The 19168-nt window shown below is 47.5% G+C and overlaps 1 long non-coding RNA gene across 3 annotated transcripts; it reads right to left on the minus strand.

Annotated features, from left to right (window-relative positions):
* Positions 1–1696: 1696 nt before the first annotated feature.
* LOC123571799 (uncharacterized) lies at positions 1697–18683 on the minus strand. Of its 3 annotated transcripts, XR_012431370.1 has the most exons (5): positions 18561–18683; positions 5963–6027; positions 3458–3579; positions 2613–2834; positions 1697–2266 (listed from the first exon to the last, which is right to left on the minus strand). It is a non-coding gene; the product is annotated as an uncharacterized lncRNA (long non-coding RNA). The 3 variants fall into 3 exon arrangements; XR_006696038.2 differs by lacking the exon at positions 2613–2834; XR_012431371.1 differs by lacking the exons at positions 2613–2834; positions 5963–6027.
* Positions 18684–19168: the final 485 nt, after the last annotated feature.

The raw sequence follows: 19168 nt of genomic DNA on the forward strand, positions 1-19168 counted from the left end.
GGGCCTGTGGGGCTGCATCTTCCCAGAGGGGCACCTTCTCCTAATTCTTACAAATGTGCTGTGTGGGCTGGCCTAGTCCCTGCAGCATCCACATTACCTTGTTCTGACCCAATCAGCTCCCCAGCTACGAAAGCACTCATTTTAGGTACAATTTACTCACCCCTCCACACACACCTATTACCTCATGAGCACTCCATCATCCTTAACTTGGCCTTCAAGCTCCTTCGTGACCTGCCCCCAGCTCCTTCTCTGCCATCTCTACCATCTCCTTCCCTGTCATACTCCTCATACCACACAGTCCACACGGTAGAGTTTCACTTCCTTGAAGGAGCCATGATCCATCTGATCTTTGCATACGCTGCTTCCTCTCTCTAGAATAACCCCTTTTTCTCTGATTGGCTGGCTAATGCCTCAAATGTTCAGATCTCAATTTAAACTTGATTCTCTCCAAGAAGCCTTTGATTTTGTTTTGTTTTGAGACAGAGTGTCGCATTGCTGCCCAGGCTGGAGTGCAGTGGCGCGGTCACAGGTCACTGCATCCTCGACTTTTGCCCAGGAGACCCTCCTATCTCAGCCTCTCAAGTAGCTAGGACGATAGAAACAGGGCACCATACCTGACTTTTTTTTTTTTTTTTTTTTTTGATAGAGGTGGGGTCTCACTGTGTTGCCAAGGCTCAAGAAGCCTTCTTTGAATCCTCTCCATTCCCTTCCTTCTCACTCAATCAGATCACATTCCTGATGCCCTCATAGTGCCTGTGCTTCTCTAAAGCATTTGTCAGAATTATAATGAAATGATTAATAGTATTAATTATTGATTATTGCCTTTCTCCTCTAGGAAATTAGAAGCTCCTGGAATATGGGGACTGTGTCTTTTATATGCTGTATATGCTATATAGGCCATCTATCTGCTATATGCTAGAATCCTAGTGCATATAGTAGCTGCTCAATAAATTATTATTGAATAAATGAATGACTATAGCTCGACATAATACAGGCCATTAGACAGGTGATTCTACTTATTTGAGGATAGGGAAGGCTGCACATATAGCTGGTGCTCAATAAATAATAATTGAATAAATAATTACTGACTAAATGAATGACTATAGCTCAATCTAATACAGGCCAGTGGACAGGTGATTCCACTTGTCCGAGGACAGGGAAGGCTGTACATGGCGAGGTCTCCTTGTTTCAGAGGGGTCTGGGAAGACAAGTCAAACTCCCCAGGGACTCTGGGGACAGGCAGAAGCAGCATGTGCTGGGCCTGAGGGGGGCCAGTGCAGAGGGGCCACTCCCAGATGCTTGGCTATCTTGTGGAAGCCAGAGGTCTCATCTTTGCCAGTTTTCTGGGTGTCCCAGGATGTGGCTTTGCTGAGAATATTTATGAGAGATTCCCCAAGTCTCTGGACAGAGTGAGCGTGAACCACATATGGTTCCAAACTCTGTCATAAAACCACAGCTTGGCTGTGGGATCCCTAATGCGCAGTCTCGACTTGGCCAGCAGTCTGGGGGAAGATTGTTCTCCCGGACGCAGAGAGAGCCATTGTGGTTCAGGGAGAGCAGAACCAGGAGGCCTTAATGAATACCTTCTTGAAGCCGACCTTAAAATGCTTTCAGCTGTGGGGTGGGGCTAAGGACTGCTACCCCCATGACAGGGCATTCCCAGGCCAGTTCATTTATCTTGAATTTAGACTTATTAAATTTTAAATTAAAAAAATTTTTAATACCATGGAACTTCTCAAACACGTTCACTACAGGAGAACAGGATAATGAACATCACACCCAATACTCAGCCTCAAGGGCTATCAATTCACAGAGAATTTTGCTTTATTTTTGCACCACCACCCCCATGGAATAGTTTAAATCAGATTCCAGGCAACATATAATGTTATTTGCAAGTGCTGTGATTGGTTACTCCCTTTTAAAACACAAGCAATCCTGTTCATTATGGGGAAAAAAAAAGTTTTTGTTTTGTTTTTTGGGTTTTCTTTGAGACAGAATCTCACTCTGTCACCCTGGCTGGAATGCAGTGGCACGATCTCAGCTCACTGCAACCTCTGCCTCCTAGGTTAAAGCGATTCTCCTGCCTCAGCCTCCCAAGTCGCTGGGATTACAGTTGCCCACCACCACACCCTACTAACTTTTTGTATTTTCAGTAGAGACAGGGTTTCACTGTATTGGCCAGGCTGGTCTCGAACTCTCGACCTCAAGTGATCCACTTCGCGTCGGCCTCCCAAAGTGCTGGGATTACAGGCATGAGCCACTGTGTCTGGCAAAAAAAAAAAAAAAAAGTTTTTAATTAAAAAGAAATTACATCTAATCCAATCACCCAGCATTGATTTAAATGGTGTGGCTCCGTCAAAAGGAATCACTCAGGTTGCATTTGCATCTTCATTTTGTCACCTGTGGTTACATGACCCTGGGCGCGGTGCCTCTCCGAGCCTCAGCTTCCTCAGGTGTAAAATGGGTGTGTGCTTGGTACAGGGTTGTTGTGGGGTGAAAGGAGGTGTTACTATTGGCTTGATGCCTGGCCCATAGAGCACAGGTGTGAACAATGACTGCTGATGGAACATCCTGCCTGATCCAAGGCCCACATGTTTGGCATTGGAGCTCACCAGAAAGCACAGCTGTTTCTTCCACAAATCAGCCCAGTTGCTCAGGAAGGAGGGCGGCCCTATGTAGGAGGGAGCACTTCTGCTTGCCTGCGGGAGGTTGGAATCTCAAATCCTTGGGTCATCTTAAATTGCTTCTAGAAGCTGACCTCAGTGCTGGGTTCTTGACTAATCCACACCATTCAATCAGGGTGACTTTGGCCTTAGAATTCCACATCGCTTGCTCTGGAGGGAAGGGAAGAGGAAGGACTAAAAGGAAGATGTGGCCTCAACCCTCCATTTTACAGATGGAAAAACTGAAGCTCAGCTGGTGGAGGCGTTAAGATCCCAGGGCTGCTAATGGCAGAGACAGGACTGGAGGCCAGGTTCCAGCTTCAGTTTTCTCACCTGCAAATGGGTAGGTGAAAGCAAGGGAAATCCAGCTATCCTTAGAGGCTGGAAGCCCACCAGTCAGAAAGGCTAATCCTGTTGTGCTGACCAAAAAGCCACTGAGGGATTTTTTTAGTTAAGATGAAGGCAGCTTCTAAGAATCAGGGACTTGTGATTTCTCCCAAGAGACTTTTGAAAGCAAAACTTGCAGGGACCCCCTCCTGAGAGACAGGAGGTCACAGCTGAGGTATCTGGCCAGATGCAAAGAACTTCCCTCTCTGTTCTTGTTAACACTGATAAAAAGGCTTCCTTCCTCATTCTCGGGACCAGCTTTTCACCCCTGGCCGCCAGCCGACTCAGCCCCCATACCCCTCTTGTCATACTATCCTCCCACCGCCTCCACCCTCTTGCCACCCTGGACTTGACCTTGTCCTGGACTGTCCCTTCAATAAAATTCATGGCCACCCGACTCTTCTTACCTTCGCTGGCGCCTCTTCCTCTGTCTTGCACTGATGGGTTCATGTTTCACTTCTCCACCAGGGCAGTGGGTGGAGACCACGAGGGCTGTCCCATCAGCTCATGTTTGGCAGCTGTGGTGGGCCTGGGTGGGTGGGATAAGGGTGTCTGGTTCTGGTTCTGCTGTCAGGAGAGGGCCTCTCCACCTGGCCAGCCCTGGTTTCCTCTTTTGCACCCTGGGGAGAGTCACATCTCCATCACAGGGTTGGGAGGTGGAAACTGGTGATCATGGCTAAGGTGTATGGAGTATCTACTATGTGCCAGGGATGTGGGATTTATCTCACGTAAGCCTCCTGACAATTCTGTTTTACACATGGGAAAACAAGCTCAGCGAGATGAAGTGGCTTGCCGGTGGCCACCATGGAGTGACAGGTGGAGGAGGTAGCATTTGAACTCGGGTACTCAGCCCCCAGATCATGAGCACTTAACCACATCCCCACACCGTCTTCCTAAAAAGTAACATCTGTACGACACCCTCGGAACTAGCGGCAACAGAAGCTGCAGACTTTTGGAAAGGGAAAGGAGCTCCTCCATTCCACCCCCACCATATTTTGATGACAACTATGGACTGGATGCTCCGGCTTTCTTATCTCACAAAGGTGGGAAGGCAATAGTCTATGCTTTCACTGGCACTCTCTCGTGTATTGATAAGGGAAGTAGCAGCTCAGACAAGTTAAGGAAGTTGAGCAGGGTCACACAGCTGGTCTGTGGCAGCAGGGAGAGTTGAATGCATGCTAACTTGTTCAGTTATTGAGCACCTGCTGCATACCAGTCTGCAGGTCAATTGCTGGGTATGCTGTGGGATCTACAACAGGTCTCCTGCCCTCTCAGGTCTTATAGCTAAAGGAAGGGTGTTGATGGTGGAAATTGTGTGATAACAGATTTTTTTTTTTTTGAGATGGAGTCTGGCTCTGTCACCCAGGCTGGAGTGCAGTGGTGTGATCTCAGCTCACTGTAACCTCCACCTCTTGGGTTCATGCAGTTCTCCTGCCTCAGCCTCCCGAGTAGCTGGGATTACAGATGTGCGCCACCACGCCAAGCTAATTTTTGTATTTTTAGTAGAGACAGGGTTTCCCCGTGTTGGTCAGGCTGATCTCAAACTCCTGGCCTCAAGTGATCCACCCACCTCGGTCTCCCAAAGTGTTGGGATTACAGGCTTGAGCCATCCAGCCAGGCCAAGTGACAGATCGTATAGCTGGGCTGATCCCGCTCCACAGGGCTGTCTCCCTTGGGCTGTTGACATTGAAATGGCAAACACTGGGCAGCCAACTCACCATTAATTGCCAGGATGAATGGAACCACCCCAGCTGCAGGGCTCTGGCAGCTAGACCCTATGGCCACAGCAGGTCTTTTGGAGTGACTTTGAATGGCTTCCCATGCCCCTACTGTTTCTTGGTTTCTCCTGATAACACCCAGCCGCTGTCAGGCCTATGGGCAAGGAGAGGCCTCCTGGGGCTGGTAGGGGCTGGGTGGGGCCCTGACTCATCGCCACCAGTGAGCCTTTGTCTGAACACTTCCCCTCCAGAGCACAGGGACACCCATTCGGAAACCAAGGTGAACAAAAGGGTGGAGCCCAGTCTGGGATTTGAGACTGATTATCTACTTCACCGGGACCCTTTTGGTCTCCAGGTTTCCTCCTTCTCCCTCCCTCCGTAAGTGGACATTCATTTGGGCAGAGCCAACCAGGTAGTTGCCTAAGCTGGGGCTGCTGAAGTCTCATCTCAAATTTGTTAAGATCAGTCACCTTCTTCCCCCAATCTCAGCTCCTCCTCCTCTCCTTCTCCTCCTTCTCTGCCTCTGCCTCCTCCTCCTCTGCCTCTGCCTCTCCTCCCCCTCATCCTCCTCTGTCTCATTCCTCAGGCTACTGTGACTTCTGCTTAATTTCCCTTCCCCTCTCTTTCCCTCTCTGCTATCCCCACTTAATTTTTCACTCACTTCACTGATGAGGAGTACCATTTTCTCCTTTTCTATTACTTTTCTCCCTGTTTACATGTTAAGAAAAAGTTACCTTTTTTTCCCAAGACAGGGTCTCACTCTGTCACCTGGGCTGGAGTGCAGTGGTACAATCTCAGCTCACTGCAGCCTTGACATCCTGGGTTCCAGCCATCCTCCCACCTCGGCCTCCTGAGTAGCTGGGACTACAGGTGTGCGCCACCACGCCTGGCTAATTTTTGTGTTTTTGTAGACATGGGGGCTTCGCCATGTTGCCCAGGCTAGTCTTAAACTCTTGGGCTTAAGAGATCCTCCTGAGTCATCCTCCCAATGTGCTGGGACTACAGGCATGAGCCACTGCACCCAGCCAGAAAAAGTTACTTTTCTCCTTGGCTTCAAAATGATATTCCAAGGCTATTTTGTCCTTCAAGAGACATACATTTCATGTGCCTTGAACATACATATTTGTTGTAAAGGATATACTGTGGTTATCCTTCTCTTGCAAAAAAGAGACACATGCCATTAATTTTATTTACCTGTCCATGTGTTGTGAAGGAAGGCCGGAGTCCAGACCAGCTTCTCTTCTTTGCAGGTCTGTCTGCTGAAAGTCATCAAGACACTTTACAACTCACTGTTTTGAACAAGGATGGAGGCACAAGCTGGGAGCGCTGAGGGGCTGGCTTAACTACCAGATTTTGAATCTCACAGCTTGAGGCTTTTGTGCCTCTGTCCACAGAAGTTCTCACCAAAAGTGTAGTGAAGGCACAGGGCCTGGCTTGTGGGATTTCTACAAGCCAGCACCCACAGTGAGTTACTGAAAGCATATTCTTCTATCGCATACGTGTTTAGTCATGGTTGGTGAGAATGCATAATGTGCGGAAGAGAGAGACACAGAGAGACAGGGAGAGACACAGAGAGAAGGAGAAAGAGGAGGAGGAAAAAGGGAGGACAGAAAAAGGAAGAGCAGAGAGATGACAAGAAAAGAGACAGTGAGAGTCTTTCAAGAAAGGAGTCATGGACGGGCGCCAGTGGCTCAGGCCTGCAATCCCAGCAATTTGGGAGGCTAAGGCGGGAGGACTGCTGGAGACCAGGAGTTTGAGACCAGCCTGGGCAACTTGGCAAAACCCCATCTGTACAAAAAAATACAAAAATTAGCCAGGTGTGGTACACATCTATCGTCCTAGCTACTTGAAAGGCTGAGGTGGGAGGATCACTTGAGCCTGGGAGGTTGAGGCTGCAGTGAGCCAAGATCACACCATTGCACTCCAGCCTCAGTGACACTGTGAAACCCTGTCTTAAAAAAAAAAGAAAAAAGAAAAGAAAAAAAAAGATGTCAAGGGAAATACAGAGAGACAGAAACAGAGAGTTCCCAAGAGCAGGAACAACAGTTAGAGACACAGAGAGACAAAGATGGGAGAGAGAGAGAGAGCAAGAGTGGGTGGAACAGAAAGAGCGAGCGAGAGGGAGAGACAAAGAGGACAGAGTATGAGAGAGAAAGGAGGAAAGGACAAAAGGAGAGACCTGGGAAAGGAGAAAACAAGAGGAAAAACATCAAAAGAACCTGAAGTTTGTAGAGGTGGGAAGGACTCTAAGAGCGAATGATTGATTTTGCCAACACACAACCTCTAGACCCAAACTGTCTTGTTTCCCATTGCCTAGCCGTGCGGTCGACACAGGTTACAGTATTAAATATATCTGTGCCTCAGTTTCTTCATCTGCAAGATGCAGACAACAGTCACTACCTCATAAGGCTCCTGGGAGGACTGTCGAGTGAATACATTAAGCCAGGAGAGTCCAATCTTTTGGCTTCCCTGGGCCACATTGGAAGAATTGTCTTGGACCCCCACATAAAATACATTAACACTAACGATAGCTGATGAGCTTTAAAAAAAATGCAAAAAACTCCAAACTCCTTTTTTTTTTTCTTTTTTTTTTTTTTTTTAAGATGGAGTCTTGCTCTGTTGTCAGACTGGAGTGCAGTGGTGAGATCTCAGCTCACTGCAACCTCCGCCTCCTGGGTTCAAGCGATTCTCCTGCCTTAGCCTCTCAAGTAGCTGGGACTACCGGCACCCGCCACCACACCCAGCTAATTTTTGTATTTTTGGTAGAGATGGGATTTCATCATATTAGCCAGGATGGTCTCGATCTCTTGACCTCATGATCTGCCCGACTCCGCCTCCGCCTCCCAAAGTGCTGGGATTACAGGCGTGAGTCACCGCGCCCGGCCTCATAATGTTTTAAGAAAGTTTACGAATTTGTGTTGGGCCACATTCAGAACTGTCCTAGGCCTGCGGGCCATGGATTGGACAAGCTTGCGTTAAGCAAATGCTCAAGATGCCCTAGTTGTTGTGATGACCATTTGTTGAGCATGTATGTGGCAGGAAGTGTGTCGTGTGGGACCCAGAGATGACAAAGCCCCTGACTCTGTAGTTTAGGGGGAGTCTGTTTTCCAGTTTTCCCTGATCTGTCTGGTTTATTTGTGGTTATTAATAACATATCACTTTCACTCTCAAAGGTGTCCTGATTCAGAGGACAGGCTTATGTCATCACCTTATTTTGGGGGCAGAATGTGAGTAATCATGCTGGGTGGAGCCTACAGTAAGCCAGGAGCACCTGCCCCCTGAAGCCAATGCTCCCACAGGTGCAGGTGATGATAGGGGCTTGTATTTGCAGAGTCTCTAATTTTCCAAGAGAAGCAGGAAACTCAGATTTTTATGTGAAATCATCCCATTTTTAAAATAACCGATTTGTTTTCGATTTTAAAAAAATACACCTTATTAAAAGTTTTCCAGACTTCCTGCCCCTAGTCCAGCTAAAGCACACCTGTGGTTTGGGCCAGCATGTGGTCTGTTTCTAATCTCTAGACTTGAGGAAGTGACAATCTATTGAGAGGAGCTAGACAAGTAAACAGGCAGTTACCACACTAGTGATAAGGGTGATGACAGCAGTGACCCAGGGTGAGTCAGGAGGCAGAGGAGGGGCAGACACCGGAGTTGGAGAGTGGAAACCTGGGAAGCCTTCCTGAAAGAGGGTAACAACTGAGCTGATTCCTGAGAGTTGAGTATGAACACATTCCAGAAATGATCATAATGATGGCAGGGAATGTTTTCCCTTGTTGCCTTCTGGGTGTTAGATATTGCTGTAAACAACTCTGCAAGCATCATCTCATTCAACTGCACAATAACCCCATGAATTAAGGACCAGTGTTATTCTCATTTTTCTACAAGAGGGGACTGAAGCACAGAGAGGTTAAGTAACTTGCCCAAGAACACACAGTGAACAGATGTCATGTGATCTACCCTACATAGATTTAAGAATTACCCTGGAAAACTCCGTGGAAGAGCAGAATGACATGTCCAAAGACTAGAAGGTAAAAGAGAGCAAGGCACATTAACAAAACTGAAGATAGGCCACTGTGGCTGAAGTGGGATGTATTCACCATATGGGGCAAGGAGCTGGACTGCCAACTTAGAGGCAGGAAGGTGGACAGGAGTGAAGCTGGGTCGTGCTGAGGGGCTCGGGCTTTATCTTAAAGACTAGAGGCAAGATTGAAAGGCTAAAAGATTTAAAGATCAGTATAACTCCTACTCCTCTCTCCCCTCCTCCATTTAGAAGAAAGCTCAGAGGCCGGGCGCGGTGGCTCATGCCTGTAATCCCAGCACTTTGGGAGGCCGAGGCAGGTGGATCACGAGGTCAAGAGACCAAGACCATCCTGGCCAAGATGGTGAAACTCCATCTCTACTAAAAATACAAAACTTAGCTGGGCGTGGTGGCACGCGTCTGTAGTTCCAGTTCCTCAGGAGGCTGAAGCAGGAGAATTGCTTGAACCCAGGAGATGGAGGTTGCAGTCAGCTGAGATTGCACCACGGCACTCCAGCCTGGCAACAGAGCGAGACTGTTTCAATAATAATAATAATAATAATAATTTAAAAAGCTCAGAAGGGCTTTCTTCCCTTACCCTAGGTCACACAGCCCAGTTCTGGGGCCAAGTCCAGGTCTCTGGACTCCTACCAGGATAGGGCCGCACCCCAGGGAGTGACAAGAGGGAAAGGGAGAAGGCCCAGAACAGTGGCTTTCACGACTTTATATTGAAGATTAAAGAGTTATCTCAACAAGAGAAATTAATCTGCCCTGATTCCGTTCCCTCGCACGCCCTGGGTGGACCCAAGTTGTTCTTTTGGCCTCACCCTAACCCCACCCACCAGCTTGCGAAAGGAGAAGGCTAGGAGACAACTCTCCCTTAGAAAGCCCAGGTTTGGGCTCCACACAGGGCCCAGCAACTCAGAAAAGGCAGCAGATCAGATGGGCTGGAGCCAGCCCTTTGAAACCACCACTGGGTGGTGAATAAAATCACTGGAAACGAAAGCAGCTTGGTCTGTGGCAGCTTGGTAGGTGACCCCGCCCAGGATGAAAGGCCTGCCAGGGCTGGGCGGGGCCAAGCTGTGCACAGAGGTCTGACAAGCCCTTCAGAGGCAATTCCTATCTCTGCTCCCTGGGGTGAATGCCTGCCCGTGGATAGATTGATTAATGTGCAGTTGTGAGGACACCTAGTCAAGACCTGTGGATTTAGACTTTGTCTTGTCTTAGCTTGATTTCAGAGTGGAGTGGTCTCACTGTGTTCTGAGGCCCCTGGCTGGTGGGCCTGTGCTAGTTTGCATGGGCAAATTCAAACCACTTGGTGGGCTCAAGTGGATAGAGGGACATTTAATGTGTACTACAGAATGCTGCCTTGTGCCAGGCACTGTTCTAGCAGCCACAGGCAGGCAAGTCTCTGATTTCATGGAGCTTATGTTCTAGTAGAGGGATGAAGGCATTGGACAAATTAAAAAGTCAATAAAATAATCTGAGAGATGGTGGCGATGTTTCTAGATGAGACTTTCTCAACCTTGGCATTACTGACATTTGGGGCTGGACAAATTCTTGGTGATAAGGGGCTGTCCTGGGCACTATGGAATGTTTAGCACTATCCCTGGCCTCTATCCATTACATGCCAGTAGCAACCCGACTACTTATGGCAACCAAGCCAAAAACGTTTCAGACGTTGCCAAATATCCCTGGGGTGCCAGAATTACCCCTGCCTGGTTGAGAACCACTGCTCTAAACCAGAGCTATTCACTAAAAATATAACGTGGCCAGGCATGGAGGCTCATGCCTGTAATCCCAGCACTTGGGGAAGCTGAGGCAGGACGACCACTTGAGCTCAGGAGTCGGAGACCAGTGTGGGTAACAGGGAGACCCCATCTCCACAAAATATAAAAAAATTAGCCAAGCATGGTGGTGTGTGCCTGTAGTCCTAGCGACTCAGGAAACTGAGATGGGACGCAGGATCCCTTGACTCCAGAATGTTGAGGCTGCAGTGAGCTATGATCATGCTACTGCACTCCAGCCTGGGTGACAGTGAGACTCTGTCTCAAAATAATAATAATACAAGCCACATGCATAATTTTACATTTTCTAGTAGCCACATTAGAAAAGTAAAAAGACACAGTTGAAAAAGATTTGTTAAAAATCTATTTGATTTTACCTCAAATATTATTTCAATATGTAATTCATAAAAAGAATTATTAATGAGATATGTTATATTCTTTTGTTCTTACAACACCTTCAAAATCTGGTGTGTATTTCACACTCACAGTACATCTCAATTAGGATAGTGCAACTCTAGACCACCCACCCCTGCTGCCCGAGTGAGGAATTTAAGCTCATGCTGTTGTAAAAAGACAGCCTCAACCTGGAGCCTCGCTTGCTATTCAAAGTGTTGTCTCAGACTAGCAGCAGCGGAGCTTGTCAGATGGTGGGATCTCGGGCCCCTCTGAATCACAATTTGCCTTTAAACAAGCTCTCAGGGAATTTGTGAGCACATTGTAGTTTGAGAACTGGGTGAGGAAATCAGAGTGTTCAGGGGCCAGGCATCTTGGGAGTGACTCAAGTCCATAAAATGAAATTGTTCTGTTGGTAGACACTGCATCTTCCTGTTAACTAACTCGAGTCTCAGTTTTCCTATCTCTAGAATGGGGATTATTCATACTCTTTCTCAGGGCTGATGATATTTAATAAGTGTGAACTCATCGCCATGCCCCCCTTCCTCTCTGGCCACAGCTCCCCCGCCCTCTATTTCACAAAAGCCTTCCTGGAATCAGACTTTCTTAATGTTGTGCCCTAGGTTGAGGATGGGGTGAACAGGAGGCAGTTTCTGCTACCAGGGATGCTACCCCAAGAGGGAAGACCCTGAGCCCAACTGCAGTGCCCACCTGGGTGGAAGAACCCACGTGGAGCGGCCTGAGGGGCCTGGGTATGGCGTGCGGCTCCCACACCAAACAGGGCATGTGGCCATGTGGAGAATGACCTGCACAGGCTCACACGTTGTGCAAGGTGTGTGTGAAGTGGTGGCTCTGTCACTTAGGAGGACTTCCTGTTCCCAAGGCCAGAACATTCTAGAAAAATCATTAAGGAGTTAGAGGTTCACTGTTTGGTCACCCTCGGCAAGTTCCTCACCTGGCAAGACTATGTTGTGCAGTCTCACCCTTGCATCTGCCCAGGGGACCCCCCTCACCCACACCAGCCCAGCATCTGGGAGAAGCCCAACCCTCCCTTTGGAGTGCCAATTCCTCTTGATTTCTAGTTCCAACATGTCCAAAATTGAAGGTGCTTATCTCCAAACCCCACGGCTCAGCATGGTGCTCACTTCCCTTGCCTTTCATCACGGCTTGGGCAGGCTCCCCAAGTAGGCAGGAGAGGGTGAAAGAAAGGTCAGGCGAGGGCTGAAGCTGAAACAGTGTGGAGAGAAAAGGGTGCCCCTGCCACTACCCCACCTCAGTCAGAGCTGGCATGTGAGTTAAACAGATTAGGAAAACTTCATGCAGAGACTGGTGGATACAGAGGCGTGAATTGGAGTGGGAGGAATCCCATGTGCCTTGGTTTCCCCCTTCCCAGTGAGCTAGAACATGATCTTGGTCAAGCCAGAGTGCTGATGTAGGGGTCACGGCTGGGGGTTCCTCTAGGGGTGGCAGTCATGTTTATGAGGGTGAGTGCTTTAAAAATGACTAAAGCCCCAGTATTTATCCTGTTATGATTCAGAAATATCACCTTGGACCAGGTAAGGACTTCAAAAAGTGGGGAAAAAAAATGGGCCGGGTGCAGTGGCTCACGCCTGTAATCCCAGCACTTTGGGAGGCTGAGGTGGGCATATCATTTGAGGTCAGGAGTTCAAGACCAGCCTGGCCAACATGGTGAAACTCTGTCTCTACTAAAAATACAAAAATTAGCCAGTCGTGGTGGCGGGCACCTGTAATCCCAGCTGTTCAGGAGACTGAGGCAGGAGACTCGCTTGAACAAGGGAAGTGGAGGCTGCCGTGAGCTGAGATCACGCCACTGCACTACAGCCTGGGTGATGGAGCGAGACTCTGTCTCAAAAAAAAAAAAAGGAGGCAAGTGGGGGGAAGAAAGAGAAGGAAAAAAAGGAAGGAAGAGAGGAAGGAAAGAATGAAGGGAGGGAAGGAAGGAAGGAGAAAGCTAGGACCTTTTGAAGTGCCCAAAGAAAGAAAAAGATGGAGAAAAGTGAGGAAAGAAGTGAGTGGAAGAACAGATGAAGGGAACTAGATTTATTGCATACCTAATATGTTATGGGCATTTTACTGTTTCAGTATTTTTCCTTTTCCTCCTCTTCTGCCACTTTCTTCTTCTCCATGTCATGTCCATTTTTCAGGCATGGAGAGGGAGGGCCAGAGAGGCTGCCTTGAGTCAGAGCACCCTGGGTTGGAGTGTCCCTAACTAGCTTAGTGACCTTGGGCAGGTCACTTAATCTGTCTGATCTTCAGCTTCCTCATCTATAAGAAGGAGAAAATAATAACCATTTTGCAGAGCTGTGGAAGACTATGTGGAGTAATGAGATAATATATGTAACACCTAGCACATGCCGAGTGCTCAAAACATGGTAGTTATCAGCACGGTTACTTTTAAGTAAGTTGCCCAAGGCCACACAGCTAATGAAGAGCCAACATTTTGACTCAGGCCTGTTGAGTCCAGAGCGCACTCATTCCACCACATCAGACTGACTCACTAGGTAGTGACAAATCAGCAAAGTGCCACATAAACTATAAACCCTCTCTCCCACAGGCATACATTTACACACAGGGAGTGACACCTATTGTTTTTGCCTGCCCAGCAACCATTCCTTTTTATTCTGGAAACTGCATCTTATGGCTTTAACACCATCTCCAGGTCTAGGGAGGAATATGTGACTCAAGCGAGGCTGGCCAGAGTTAATCCTGATATTTTTGTTGAGAAGAAAGATCTCTTTCTAATGAGGTTGTTAAGCTCACAAAAGGTAAGACTAGAGCTACTGGGATGATTCCTTGTCATCTTATAGGCAGGCAGAGCTGCAAGATTTAAAAAAAACCAACAAATCTCTAACACTAGCATTTGGGCACCTGGAAACAGCTATGCCTGAAGCCATCTGCTGGATTTTTTTTCCCCCTGTAGCTAATTTGAATCCAATTTCTGTCTTGCAACTAAGAGTCCTCACTGACTCATTTGAGGCTTGTCTGATACTGAGGCTCATGTACCTTAAACCATCCCAGATTGACTCAACAGTATACAGCCTAAAGAGAAAAAAGGAAAAACAAATAAAGCAAATACTTTCTCTTTCTCACTTCCTTTCATCTTATATAGATATGGTACCTCTGCTAACAACTGCTAGATGAGTGTACAAACATGTCCAAGACAATCCTGTCACATTACTACTTATTAATGACCTCATTACCTGCATAAACATCATGATTCTTTGTGTCAATATCATAGTTGTCCACATCAAACCTGTGTCAATTCCACAAAAGTATGTCAAGCTCCATTTCTGGTGCCCCTTTGAGAAAACTAGAGTTGGTGAGACATAAGTAAGAATATATGTTTTTCTTTTTCTTTCCTTTTTTTTGTTTTTGAGGTGGAGTTTCGCTCTTATCACCCAGGCTGGAGTATAGTGGTGTAATCTTGGCTCACTGCAACCTCTGTCTCCTGGGTTCAAGCGATTCTCCTGCTTCACCCTCCTGAGTATCTGGGATTACAGGTGTGTGCCACCACGCCTGGCTAATTTTGTATTTTTAGTAGAGACAGGGTTTCACCACGTTGGCCAGGCTGGTCTCGAACTCTTGACCTCAAGTGATCCACCCGCCTTGGCCTCCCAAAGTGCTGGGATTACAGGTGCGAGCCACTGTGCCCGGTCGAGAATCTATGTTTTTCACTCATAGTTTGGGATTGTTCTTGCAGTTGAATACCTCTGAAATAATAATCAATGAATATTTCATTCAATAAATATTTACTGTCCCCTTCCGTGTGCCAGTCTCCTGAGTTGTCTTAGGATAATAATTATTATCCTAAATCATTCCATTACTTCTTAGATATTTAGCATTCCAACAAACAGAAAACAAGCTCTCTCCTCTCCCTTCCCAAGGGTTTATGTCTTTCATCTCCTCCTTGGCCATCCAGGTTCCCACCTCGGAGTTGGCTTTATAGCTACTGGAGCCTTCCTGAACCCATCTGTTGGGATACTGAGTCACTGAGTCATAAAGAGGAATGTTTCCCACTAAACATCACACCAGAACAGATAGACTTCCAGCTGAGCCAGCTGGTGACCTGGCCGCCCCTGAGTGGAGAGAATGGGAGACGTGGGAGGTGGGAGGCACACCACGCAGACGGTCACCTCATGGTGACGTCACCTGCCAAACCAGTGACTCACCTCCCAATTCTCCACTCTACCAGCCATATCTTGTTCACTTGGAATACCTGAGGGGAATACCAGCCTCCTGTGTTTAGTGAAAACACACACTCGTGAGCTAGTTTTTAAAGGCATGGTGTTTTCTTGCTTTCAAGTGCAGGCCTGAGTTAAGGCTGCTTCTGCTTTAATAAGTACCCAGGAGTCTCCTTTTAAAGAAAGAGTTGGATGAGAATGGGGCTTGCTATGTGGGTTACTTTTTTTTCTTAAAATTTTTCATTGTAGTAAAATATACATAACACAAAGTTTACCATTTTAACTTTTTTTTTTTTTTTGGAGACAGAATTTCCTCTCTGTTACCTAAGCTAGAGTGCAGTGGTATGATCACTGTTTATTGCAGCCTCACCCTCTAGGGCTCAATCAATTCTCCCACCTCAGCCTCCCACGAAGCTGAGACTACAGGCATCTGCCACCACACCCAGCTATTTTTTTTTTTTAATTTTTTGGAGAGATGGGATTTCACTATGCTGCTCAGGCTGGTCTCGAACTCCCGGGTTCAAGTGATCCACCCATCTCAGCCTCCCAAAATCCTGGGATTACAGGGATGAGCCACCTTTTAACCACTTTTAAGTGCACAATTCAGAGGCATTAAGTATATTCACAATGTTGTGCAACCATCACTACCCATTCCTAGAGCTTGTTCATCATCCCTTCAATTCATCATCAATTAAATTGTTCATTGAATTCTAATCAAATGAGAACTCCCCATTTCTCTCTCCCTCCAGCCCCGGCACCTCTACTCTACTTCTGTATCTATAAATTTGTCTATTCTAGGTATCCCATATAAGTGGAATCATACAATACTGTCCTTTTGTGTCTGACTTATTTTACTTAGTATCATGCCTTCAATGTTCATCCATATTGTAGCACTCACCAGAATTTCATTCCTTTTTAAGGCTGAATATTTCATTGTACGTACATACTACATTTCGTTTATCCATTCATTTGTTGTTTTCACATCTTAGCTATTGTGGGTAGTTTACTTTTGAGTCCCTAAAGATCATTTTTTTCTCTTTAGTAGTTAGAAATTCTTCTTTAGAAAGCTTCTCAGAGTTCACCTGCAGACTGGGACTAAGATGGCCAGTTCTAATGACTTCTCAGGGGGATTGTGAAGATAAAGTTAACTCCTGGGTAGCAAAGTGCTTTATACATTCTAAAATGTGTCTACCGCCATACCACCCTGAACACACCCTAGCTCTTCTAAATTCTAAAATGCCCCACAAAAATGTTTTTACTTTGTTTGTACTATTTGCTTAGCTTTTCCCCACAAGCAGGAAAACACACACACATACACACATACACACACACACACACACACACGACCCTAGGCTCCTTTCAAATTATAGTAAAATCTAGATGGAAATGGTCCAAATGAATGAGGTTTTCCCGGGATGTTTGTATACACTGCAGTCTCTCTATTCTTTCCAAAGCAGAGTACAAGTGTATTAAGTGTTTACATGGACCAGGACACTATTCTGTTAATTACTAAGCATTAATTTACTAGCTTTGGGACATGGATGAGTTACTTCACCTCTGTGCCTCAGTCTCTTCATCTGCGAAGGAGGGACCAAAGTGATAGAACTGACCTCATAGAGTTGTATTAAATGAGGTAATAATGGTAGTGGGTTTGGCACAGTGTTTGGCATACCTCAATGTAGGCCTCAACGCTAGTTGCATTGATGTTATCACGTGTTTCTTATTTGGAATTACTTTTATCCTCATCTCACATTATTAACACATAATTTAAGATTAAATGCACGGTCTTAAAATGCAGTAAAAATGCATCAATTCCAAAGAAGAAGGGCCCTGTCTGCCATGTTAATTGACGTTCTGCAAGGCTGCCTGGTAATGGTAAAGACTTCTAGTTTAGGACTCAGATTTGATTTTACTTCCCAGCTGATCTCACATTAACTGGGTATTCTACTCTGTAAAATGGGGATAACACCTACCTCATAAGGTTGTGTTTAAGACACAAGTTCATGCCTGTGCAGCTTTGCAAGACTTAATATATGCTGGCTAGCACTGTTACTATCCTTCTCTGTCTCTTCACCTGGCACACTCGGGGTGCTCAGGAAATACTTGCCAAAATTAATTAAAACAAACATTGCAGCCAGGTGTGGTGGGTCACACCTGTAATCCCAGCACTTTGCGAGGCCAAGGTGGGTGGATCACTTGAGGTCAGGAGTTCAAGACCAGCCTGGCCAACATGGTGAAACCTTGTCTCTCTAAAAAAAAAAAAAAAAAAAAAAATAGCGAGTGTGGTGGTATGCACCTGTAATACCAGCTACTGGAGAAGCTGAGGCAAGAGAATGGATTGAACCAGGAGGCAGAGGTTGAAGTGAGCCAAGATCAAGACACTGCACTGCAGCCTGAGTGACAAATCAAGACTGTGTCTCAAACAACAACAAACAAACAAACAAAATAAAACAAACATTGCTTCACTGATAGCGGACGGGCCATTGACTCTTAAGAGGTTTGTGAGACACTGATCTATGGCAAGAAAGGTAAGAAAAAAACCCAATCCAACCCAAACCAAACCAAACCAAATCACAGAGGCTTGAAAAGTCAGCTCTCCCAGTTACAGGCTATCTTAGGGCCCTTCTCTGGGCTTTAGTTTTCTCTGGCTTGTTTCTAACATCCTCCAGCAACTGTGCTTTGAAAACTTGACAATCAGGTACAATATGGAAGGTGGGCCACCGGATGCCTCCAGGGCAGAATCCAGGTCCCGTAGTGGGTGGCCTAGTCTCCTGGGGCCTGCACCCTAGAGCCAGTGGTTTCCTGAGTGGGCCGTGCCCCGGGTCACTTCCCGGGGGCGGGTTAGCCTCACTGAGGCGGCCAGGATGCTGTTGGTCTCCTAGGCAACAGTGTGTGACCGAGAGGATGCAGTAAACCAGTGGTGTCATCCTGCGACACCAACCCACCACCCTCCCGCCCCCTCACAGCCGGGGCCCCGGCCGCAGGAAGTGGAATTCTTCTGGGAAAGCGACTGACGTCGCCGGTGGCCGCGGTCCCTGCCCCTGCCCTGGCAGGCGCTGATGCAAGCGCCGCCTCGCGCCTGCAGGCAGGCGGTCCCCGGGGAGCTGGCGCAGCTCTCTCTCCGTCTTGCTCCCTTCCGGCCACCCCCGCCCGGCTTTCCCTGTGAGAAGTCAACAGCTCCTGGGTGGTTTCCCACCGAAAGGCCCAGCGGGGTGTGTGGGGGGAGGGGCTGAAGTGTCTTTGCCCAAATCCGTTCTTCTTTCTCCCCAGCTCCTCCCAGACTGGGTTTGGGAGAATCCCAGCATCTCAACCTGGCCACGTGTCTGGGTCAATATGAAGGGCTCTCGGTGCCTCCAGCCCCTCCCTGGGACAACCTGGGTGGCCTGAGATACCTGGTGCCAGCGATGCCAAGGAAACCGTCCGGACCACTAGGGAACCTTGGGTCTGGATGGGGAGGCGGTGAAGGGCCTCTGGGGAGGAAGTAGTCCAGCCGAGGCTGGTCTCCATCGCCTTCTGCTGGCAAACGGAAGAGTTGCTCTGAAATTCCTCCTGGAACCTCCCAGAGGCTTGGGGAAGGCTGGGGGAGGGGCGCGGCCTGGAATGTTAGAGGCCACCCTGTTCATAAAGCAGACCGGGAAACTGAGGTTCAGAGAGGGCAGGGTACCTGTCCATAGTCCCGCAGCTATTCTAAGACCAAGTCAGGACCAGAATTCGCAGTGAAGCACACCGTACAATTTCCATGCTTTTGTTTTGTTTTTGAGATGGAGTTTCACTCTTGTCGCCCAGTCTGGAGTGCAGTGGCCCAATCTCAGCTCACTGCAACCTCTGCCTCCTGGGTTCAAGCGATTCTCCTGCCTCAGCCTCCCAAGGAGCTGGGACTTCAGGCCTGGGCCACCATGCCCAGTTAATTTTTATATTTTTACTAGAGACAGTGTTTCACCATGTTGGCCAGACTGGCCTTGAACTCCTGACCTCAAGTGATCCACCCATCTCGGCCTCC

The sequence above is a fragment of the Macaca fascicularis genome, chromosome 2, assembly GCF_037993035.2.
Source record: "Macaca fascicularis isolate 582-1 chromosome 2, T2T-MFA8v1.1".
Lineage (NCBI taxonomy): Eukaryota > Metazoa > Chordata > Mammalia > Primates > Cercopithecidae > Macaca > Macaca fascicularis.